Consider the following 11,021-nt stretch of genomic DNA (forward strand, 5'->3'; position numbering starts at 1 on the left):
GAGAAGCGTTGTAGAAATGTGTGAGGCAAGTATCTGATTAGCATGCACTCTCACACATGTTTCCACGCTTGGGTTAACCTGCAAGAATATGCATGATATCTGGGATGATCTCATAGTTGTTGGGTAGGTCGTAAGCTAGTCGAAGAGCGTAGACCATTGTATTGCAAATCAGCAGGAAAACACTTCTGAGATAAGAGAGTAGTCGTCGAGAGAGCGGTTGGCTCTCGGCCTTTAAAACCACCCAAGCATGGTAGTGCTAAATGGCACTCCTTGGCCCAGCTCTACCTCTTGGACCTCTTGCTGAAGGCGATGCAGACCGATCGACCTTGCAATGTGATGAAGTTTCAAGCGTACACATTCTTACGATGCCCAAGTAACACCAAGTGTCTCCAACAATCCCGTCTAGAAGCCTCCATGTCATCGAGCTTGTAGAATCTCTCGAAGATTCAGGATTCGGAAATCTGAAATTCGGGCCCCCAAGGTAAGCCCCAGCCCCTAGCTATTGGACACCCGGCTCAGCCCCACAGCTGACCAACCTCCTCTACTAGCCATCCTTCAACAACTGGAGGGCCTCTCTCTCTCTCTCTCTCTCTCTCTCTCTCTCTCTCTCTCTCTCTCTCTCTCTCTCTCTCTCTCTCTCTCTCTCTCGCCATGTTTCGGTATTGCAAAACTATAGTCAACAGAATTAGAACATGAAGATGGACCTGCAACTATCGATCGAGGTTGTCTGGCTATTGAGCGGGAGCTTTTCATCGTGCAGTTTTTCATGGCACATTCGGTGCTTTTTTAAAAAAACTTTTGGTTGTGCGATCATTTTTTAAATGAGCGGTTTAAATCATGACAAGTGGTCGATTCTGGGCTAAGAGAGGCAAAAAACAACATTAGGCTCACCAAGTAACTAGTCTTGCTTGGTCGGCCTTGCTATATAACATCTATAGAATACAATAGGACATATGCAAATTGACATTTAACATCGTGCACTAAAGGAAACACAAGCATGACTAATTTGGTAATGGTGGCACTATGTGAAAGGCATATATACATTTGAGAAATGTTATCTTTTTTTGAAAGGAGACAAAATTTAGCGCTTCAATCAATATTTTAATAATGAAAAACCAATGTACTTGATGTGAATTTTGCTAATGAGTTATCGGCACAATAATTGAGGAAAGAGAGAAAATTTGTTATTATGTTTTTTTTTTTTAAATGAGAGGATACAAACTTGTTTTAAATGTGAAATAATAGAGATTGATATGAGTATTTTAATAAAGAGTGAACTAGTCTACTTGATGTGAATTTTGCATATGATTTTTGTGCACAAGAATTGAGAAAAAAGAGAGAAACAGGATGTTGTATTAGCAGACAGAACATCAATTTCCAATGAGATGTATATGATAGTGGCAAGGAGAACTTAGATCTTTCTTTTTTGTTTCAAGAACATGTATTTCTTACAATGAGGGGGATGAGCTCGCAAAACATTATATCCAATGGAACTTGTACTACTATGTCTACTGATGAATGTTTTTTCTAGTATACGTGCTACATGTAAATTCTTGGAGACCTAAAGTATGTCAAAAAAAAAAAATTCATCGAATGGCTGGTAGCGAAGAACGTCGGATCGCATTTTTGTGCTCTGCCTTTCGTCTTTTGAAATTGTTTGTGACACCTATGTACTTTCGTCCATTTTGGTGGCATGTGATGGAGTAGACGGTGTATTCAATATCCATTGTTTTTTTCTCGGTTGATTGTCGTGCTTGAGCAGCAGAACTTGAGTCTTGTTGTCCTGTTATGCACAATGAAAGCAGGAAAAAAGGAAACAGGATTAGTGCAAGATTGCATGCTAGAACTTAAGAATATTAGACTATATATTCGAGTGAGATATTTGTTGAATTTTTTTCAAGGTGGTGTGATCTATGGGTGGGTTGTCGATGTTGATGAAAGCGTACGGATTAGAACTTCCAAATTGTGCTTTCTAAACATCCTTGTTGTGTTGCCATGTCAGCTTTTGCTGCGTAATTGATGGTGGCTCGTCATTGCACTGTCTCTTGAAGCTTGCCAAGATCTCGCTTGCGTCATTGTTCATTGTATCTAATAGGTTCTCGAGCACGACATCGTAGCCATAGTGCAACATCTCAAGAATGTAGGGCTTTATTGGTGTCTTCAATTGAAGCAAACGATTATCGTCCTCGAGTGTTATGAGATACTTGGGCACGTCAATTTCTATAGTTAGTTTGTAAATGATCTCTTTCATTAGACCTAGAGAAAAAGAGTAATAGAAGGGATAAACAAATGTTTTTTTTTCTTGTAAAAAAGTATGTTTATTGTTTATTGTAGATAGCAAATCAATGACAAGAAGAAAAAAAGAAGATAAAATTATACTCATGGTGAGATGTGTATAGAACTAACCTGTTGCTCTTTTGATACCAATGCTCTTGTTTTGTTCGAGCTGTTTTACGGATCTATCTATTAACATCAACTCTGCCTAGTTTGCAAAACCCTTGATGTAAGCATCCGGGCGGCACCATTCCAGGTTAAGCAGGTGCATTTGCTTCTCTGTCGGATATTGACATGGTTCGATTTGGGGGGTTTTCTTCGAGGTAATGTTTTGCTTGAAAAGGGTAACAAGTCTCTGCAAGATTACACAAATGTGATCAATATGTGCATTTCTGTGCATTGAAGAAACATAATGTGATATGTTTTATAGAGCAGTATACCTTTGAATTGCTCATTTTTTTCTGTTGGTTATCTACGTTGCCCTCAATGGGGACATGATGAGATTTCATACTGAAAAAACCAATAGTAGAATTGTGCAGAACTGCTGAGAAAGTGGTCATAAGAATTGAGACAAAATTAGAGCTCAATACAATGTTATAAAGAGTGGAGTGTAAGTTAACTACAATTTCGAAAGATCAACATAGAGAAAGAACTCTTGAGACATCAGTTATATATTTATAGAGTATTTGCTACATAGGTGCTGCAAAACAAAGTCATATGAAAATTTAGTGAACTATTGGAATACATGATCAACTAGCTACCAAAACTTTTCTAATGAGTTCCATATATAATATGAAGTGGAACAGGTCGAAATATATCAAGAGTTGGTAGATTGAGAATTCAGAGATTTCGACGATCTGTGATTCGCGATCACATGACATATGCAAGTCCTCGTGCAAATGCATCTCTGAAGATAAGAAGAATTTTGCTAGAAACTGTTGCACCCTGTGCCTTGTGTCCAGTCATGGCGTATGCAAGTATTAAGGGGAATGTGGATTTGTGAAACCATGTGTCATTGACTAAAGTTCGTTTATGCTTTGTTTGACGAAGTGCCATCTTTTTCTTGGTACAATGAATGAGAACAACGATGCATATAAGCTGACCTTCGATGTTATGTGTTATGGCATTAACAGTGCATGTTGCACCGTTTGCTGTACCGAGTGTTAAGTCGATGTTTTCAGTGATCATGCAACGAGCCCCAATTGCGATCAAATCCAGCTCATTAAACTTAGGGTCTAGGAGCCATTGCTGAAGTACATTTATGTTACCCACGTTCTCCTTCACGTCAACTTTTGTAGTGTCAGTTTGATTGTACAACTTATTCAAGCAAGGTTGTTGTAGTGTTGGCTGTCTGAACTATGAGTGCAAATTATTGTAGTGGAATTGTTGATGTAGTCATGCACTTGCGTTTCATCTATAATGCATGCACCCAAGGTACAATTGATCTCATCTATGGTTGGTCTTCTTTCACGAATAATGGTCAATAATTGAAGAAATTCAGGTCCGTTGCATGTTGTATGGAGTGTGACATCTTGTAGAAAGTTACATGCAGCCAGTGAACTGAGCTTGTGATATGGCATGCGTCACAAAGCTCCCGTGAGTGATTACAAATTGGGGGCAATTGTGCAAGGTCACCAAGCAAGAGAACACATTTGTTGTTGAAGGGATCTGTCAATGTACTACTTGTTACGTTGACAATTTGTCTTACTATAAGGTCAAAAGTGGTTCGTGTTAACATAGACAGCTCGTCTATGATTATAATATCTGCCTCTTTTATGTCCAAATATTGCTCATCAGTCTCGTGAATAGAGAGGAGATATTGTCGATTCCTTGTTGGTATCTTGAACTGATAATGGACTAGTGATGCAATGCTGCTAACTTCTTGTTGTTGTAGCTCCAGTCGATGCAATAAGTATGACACTCATGTTTCGTCTGATATACTCATATGTCAAATATCTGATAAGATGTGTTTTTTCGCTCCCCGGTGTGCCCGTGACAACACGCAAGCCATTCTTGGCATTCAACAATTTGTTGTATATATTCAACTGTTCCATTGTGAGTTCTGAGTCATTGATAGCAGCTAACTCCTTTAATATGGCCAGTGACTTTACTCGATGATGGTCATGTTTGGGTCATTATCTGTTGAAGATGTCATTGTTTCATTTGCTCTTCGAAATGCAGTTTTCTGAAGTATCATATGGACAAGCTGATCAATTTGTCCATTGACTAGCATATTTCTTTGTGTGTACTCTATAATGTACATCTCCAAGTTCTCGTTGGTTTGGATTAGATCCCTTGTCTGACACTCTATGAAGTAAGAGCCCATTGTATTATTAGGGGATAGAAGCTCAGTCTCTCTTTGAAAGCATGCATGATGTAGCAAGATGTTATAGAAGAAGGCCCCTGTGTGGTGTCCTAAATGGTATTCGATGAACCTGACCAATCTTTTATGATGTTTGATGGCATTGCCATAGTTGTCCACCAAAGGTATAGATTGTGCACTTTGCCGACGTTTTTCGACAATGTGGTTTTTTGTGGTACTCAAAGAATGTCAAGTTTTGAAGGGTGGTTGGTCTAGCACAATACAAATCAAAAGGGTGCATCAGAACATTGTGTGATTTGGACATGATATGTTGTCTATGTTCTAGAGGTGATGAATATATGTAGAACACAGCGTCGGTTTTTGTTATAATTGGAATTTGTAAGCAGTCCAACGCAGGTTCTGTGGGCAGAAATTGGCTTAGTTAAAAGAGCAACAGCTATCAGTTGTAGTCTAATCTTGTCGAGTCCTTCCAAACCCAATTTTGTGGCTGCCTCTGTAGATATGTTCAATGGTCCAATAGCTTCAGTCTTCATTGTGTACTTGAGCAGATAATACGATAAAGATGAATTTGTGACATGTTGGATATTCATATGAGCGTCCCAAAGTAGAAGAATGGTTGCATGGTAAGGAACCACATTTTGATCATTGTGAGTTGGTCAATCGTACATCCACTTCAAGGAATGGGGATCTAGAGATGGATAAGGGTTTGGTTGAATGTCATATAAAAATCCGTACTTGCATTTGCCATTGTGGTTGTGCACGCAACATGCATAGCGATAAACATGCATTTGTTTCTTGAGGACGAGCTCATGAAGTGTGCTTGCATGCATTTCATTAGCAAGTGCAATAGGGATATGAACAGAAATTTTTTATGTTGTTTGCTCAATGTCGTTCTCATCCACCCATAGGATGACATGGGCATGACAAGATCCTCTGTTTTGGATCTCATATCGTACAAGGTGGTGATGAATTCGGCCTAGGATCTGGCTTCCTTGCAAGATATAGCGATTCATGAACTGTTTTAGTCGATTGTGAAAGAGCAATGCGCATTCAACTGGGCAATCTTCCCAAGAGAACTCTTTGTTGAACGTTTGAGCTATCCTCTTGATTGTACGCATCAAGTCCTTTAATGAACATCTATGCCAGGATGGACTGCCAGCAATTGTCGTTGGGAGGTTGAAGCGAAATATGTTCCTTATGGCTTCCTCTTCATTTGCATTCTGTGTGCTCTTTTGTACTTGTCGATATCACTCTGCAGAATAGTAGTTGTTGTACTGTTCGCGATCAATTTTGCATGCTTCAGGTGGTACATTAGTAGGATTTATGGCTTGTACAATGTATACAAAGAGAATCGGGTGTGGATTCTCATTTGAGTGTACTCACTGAATCAAAGCTGTCCATTGTACTCGCCATGGACATAAGGAAAAAAGAATGGAAAAGAGGTGACTCTATTGTGATGTCTTTGAAATCTGTTATCCGGCTTGGCAAGCCATTGTACATGAAGGAAGAAACACGGTTGAGAAGCATTTTTTGTTGCGGAGCTGTATGGAACCAAACTCATGTGTGTCGTATATGGTATATGTGTGTCGTCTTGATGGCTCAGCCAATGTTTCCAAAATCGAGAAGTTGTTTTCATTCTAGGCTTGCTCCATCAAGTCAAAGGGTTGTACCTCTGAATGACAACGGATCATTTTTCCTAGACCCTCTTCAGAAAGTATGCACAATCCTATTCTTTTGTGTGATCGTTTGGCCATGCACTTATATCTCTGCAATATGGGATTGTTCTTGATATTGAAATCTAGGACATCTAAAATGGTTGAGGTGGATAGTTCATGACTTGTAGAGTGTAGACTAGCAGCACTTGACCAAGATATTAGTGGGTTATCTAGCAATGACCTCTGCTCTAGTGATCCTCGTGCTATTGCATGTGTAGTTTTTGTCACACTGATCAATACATCTATAATGCTAAGCAGCTGTGTGTGTCGTTGTCAAGCAGAGAGAATATGCTCTATGTAGTCAGGTGCATGGAGGGCAATATATATTTGATGGGAATTAATTGTTTTTCAAGAAATATAAGTCGTCCATGAGTATTTGACTTCTGCATGTTCCAAAGCGCTCAACAATAATATTGAAGTGAGTGTAGTAGGAATGTCTATTTCATTTCTCTCACGGCCTCGTTTCTCGTTGTACGTGATTTTGTCGCCGCGCAAGAGTGACATAGTTCTAGATTGTGAGCAAGGATGTCACATTGCATGATCCAATCTTTATATAATGAAATAATTTCAAACGATGACCTAGCATATGGACGATGAGCTGCTTTCAACTTCGTTGCAATTCGCTTCTTGATGCTTGGACTGTAACCTTGCAGGCCTTGAGAACTTCATATTGACACCTACTATGGGAGAAACGAGGACAAACATAGTATGTCATCAACTTTTTAGGTCTAAAGTAAAGATGTACAAAGTGCATTTACGAATGCAATATACTACATGTGTTTACTATTCAAAGAGTTGTATGTATAATTAACCTATATAGATGTTGGTCGACATCGATTGTATAGTTTTGAAAGCATCATGCAAGTAAATCAAACTGAAGGAAGCAAGTACAAAATTCTAAAACAAGCAAATTGATAAAGCATCAATGGATTGCAATTTGAAATGAAGTGCTTTACTGACGTGAAATGTTGTTATAGGTACACCCCTCCTGAGCTCACAATCCTAACATGCCTGTACTTGCAACAAACAACTTGCTACCGAGATACAGGGATGTACTCTCTCTCTCTCTCTCTCTCTCTCTCTTCAATGTTATGGAAGCCGTTTCTGTAGCAACATTTTTGAAGTGAACACGTTCAAGAAAGTTGACTCTCATCTCTTATTTTATATACAATGTCTTCCGACACTCGCAAGGGTTCTTCTTCTTCAACAAGGTCCACAACCATTGTAGAAAATGATCCAAAATCTCCTAAGTGTGGAGGTAGCAACACAACCACTCAACTAACATCATCAAAAACCATGATCATGGCATACTTGGTATCGTTGCAAGAGACCGTAAACGAACAAGGTGAAGACTTACGGGCACTTACAATGGAGAATGGCATGTTAAGGGTTCTTGTGGTTGAGAATGAGAATCTCAAGAGGAAATTTCAGATGCAAACAACACGTTTGATGCAACTTGAAGAGGAAGCCAAGGAATGTAAATGCTCTCTTGTGGACTTGAATGCTTTGAAGGAGCGCATGACAAAGTAGAGCATGACCATGTATTGAAAGAGTAGAAATTTGATACCATGAACCGGGATGTATGCGACATGAAAAATGTGTGCACAAACAAGTCTTGGGCTGATGTATGTGGTAGCAATGTGGTTCTTAATTACTCCCTCATACAAGTTATGGCTCAAACAATGAATGTTGAGAATGTGGATGTGGAGGAGTTGAAGGAACGGGAGCGACATTCCAAGAACGTTGTTAAAGAGAAGAGAGAGACGCCTCCTTCTCCAATAAGACGTGCTGCCTAAATTAGTGAATCTACACTAATGCTGCCTAAACCGACGTATCTGCATTTGCTATTGTTTAAAATCATGAATCTGTAGTTTGTTGGTGTGCTGCCTAAATCGGTGAATCTCCACTCGTGATGCTTAAACCGACAGATCTGCACGTATAACTGGTGTTGCATAAATTGGTGAATGTACACCAAGATGAGTATCTACACACTGCCTAAATTGGTAAATCTATGTGCATGTGACCAATGGACTAGACAAGGCATAAAGATAAAAAAATTACTACCTGTTGATACAAAATTGGAGTATGCTTTGGTGCCAAAATACTTACAAATTAATTTTCATTATCCAAAAGTATCTTAGCTCTTGTGTGTGATTGTATAGCCGCTCGATAACAACTCTTCTCAACAAGAATTACATTCAGTGTAAACACAAGCCACAACATTAGGATGGTTAGTTTCACATGCCAATGGTATTATCCTTGTGGAAAACTTCTTGACTTGTGCCCTTATACGTACGAAGAAAAAAACTCACAAGGAATCGGAGAGGGTAAGTATTATCATAGTACGTAGTTTATCAAACCAATGTGTTGGAGATGGTTCAAAGAAATCGCCAGCAGTCTGTCAAATGCTAAACAAGTTCGTAAAAATGAAGGCCATCAATAAAATCATCATTTGATTAATGTGAGTGAAGATAGACTATTGGATTATGTATTTTTAAAAAATGTATACCAAACCAAAGAACAAATGATAAACCACTTTAATATTGTAATTATCAAACGAGAAAAATAGAAGAATAAGTCATTTAAATATAAAAGAAAATTTTCATGACTTTGTAGTGCGCATAATATTTAGGTCCTGCAACATTTTATAACATCAAAATTGGCAAAGGAATCGTGCAAAAATTATATAATAAAGGTCAGCATCAATTTGACAAAGATAGAGTATGTTTGAGTAGCAAAAATACTTATAAACTATGTGCTGTAATAAAAGAATGGGTAGTGAGATCATGATGATATCATCATCTAAATGATCTTTGAGTCCGGTTGGCTCCTCTAGGTGCTTGGTGAGATTGACTGGCATGCAAAAGAATTGGATAAATGTCATGCTACCATGCATCTTTTAATGAGCAATATTTTATGTAATAACATCTTATGGAGTTGTTGGCTAATAGGAGGGGAGTCACAAAAAAAAAAAAAGTGATGCTTGAAAATCTCAAAGCCATAACTACACTGGACTAGTTTGTTTTGGTTGGAGGTGATGAGTAGAAAAAGAGAGATTAATGGAGAGAGAGAGAGAGAGAGAGAGAGAGAGAGAGAGAGAGAGAGAGAGACCAACAAAACTCAATATATGTCATCCCACCAAATAGAGTGACGCTCCAATCGAGGCACGTGAATTGATCAATCTAAAACTAAAAAATCTCTTAGGGAAAGGAAAGAAGCTACCATCAACTAAATGGCCTTCATTCCCATACATTAAGAATAAACTACAAGCCACATAATTGGAGAGAGAATATACTCCATATATAGATTGGCGATTTAATTTATTTATTTTCATTTTTTTATACGCATCTTCCAAAAAGGGTTGTGTAATGCAAGAGAGAGACTAAGCAATGTCAAAGTCATCAAAGTCATCGTCAAACGCATTGAAGAAATCAATGTCCAGAGGAGGCTGAGCGTCACCCACACATTCCTAAAAAGGTCTTTGATTCCATCCACGTCCAGAGCCATTGCACCCACTTTGAATATGAAGCCTTAAAATTGTAGATTTAAATTGCCTTGCTCAAAATTATCATTGCGGTAAGTAATACCCTCAAAGAAAGCTCTTGCTGCTACTATTGGTTCTTGCCAAATTGTTCCTTGGGAAGCTCTTCTTCTTCTTCTTCTTAGCATTTACACAATTTTTTACATCGTAGCTAGTACCTACATCAATAATATAATAATCACACTTGTAGAAACTCAAAAGTATGTATGTATATCACGCAAATCCTCCTCTATACAAGCCCTGAAAGCACCATCATAAATTAGACTCTATGTGTAAACACGTGATAATTAATGCCCACTGCTACAAGCATGTCTTACCACATGTTACCGCATGCACAACCAAACAAACTGGATAGGGGTGATCTTGATACAATGTAGGGTTTAAAGAAACAAGATTTGTTTTTTTGTGACTATCAACCATAACTTCACAATAGCTTCGGTCATTCCTTGACATCGCATCAACGTAAATACGATAAGATCGATCAAAGAGCAATAAAGATATATACATCTTGATGGGTGCACTCTCCCCCCATGCAAGAGTGGACATTTCCCTCTTGAAACGTATTTATTTATAGATTCTTCAATGCTAAAAAACAAATACACATCGGCCCGCCGTGCATAAATGGCCATACCTCATAATGAGCACTTGAATCATAAATGTACATAAAATGTGATATCTTCGCCTAGTCTTAGCTTTTTCCACCTGTCAGCTACAATGAATAAACAATTATTAATTTCCATTACATAAATATTATGTATGGCTGAAAATTATGACACCAAAAAGTTACTACATTCCCCCTTTTATGCTTGCATGGATAGAGATCAACCATTTTTTGATTTAGAATAGGACATTGTTTATTTCAAAGGTGAAGGTAATTTCATTGTCTTTGGGGATATGAATGCTCTCACGAAAACATTGCAACATGATACTCAACAATTTAATATGCCAGACATTTTTGGGGAGTTGGAGAAAATTCACTTGTATGATCGTACTTCAATGGATGAGAAGAGCCGGATCACTTTGGAAAGTTACTTCTACGCATGTGTAATAGCACGGGTATGATAATTGCCAATGGTGTATCTTTGTGAAGTGGAACCAATAGATTTACATGAAGAAAAGATAATGGGGATGGTGTGTTTAACTATATGCTACTCTTCGAAGCCATCAT

The sequence above is a fragment of the Adiantum capillus-veneris genome, chromosome 27, assembly GCF_014529385.1.
Source record: "Adiantum capillus-veneris isolate H3 chromosome 27, ASM1452938v2, whole genome shotgun sequence".
NCBI classification, from domain to species: Eukaryota; Viridiplantae; Streptophyta; class Polypodiopsida; order Polypodiales; family Pteridaceae; genus Adiantum; species Adiantum capillus-veneris.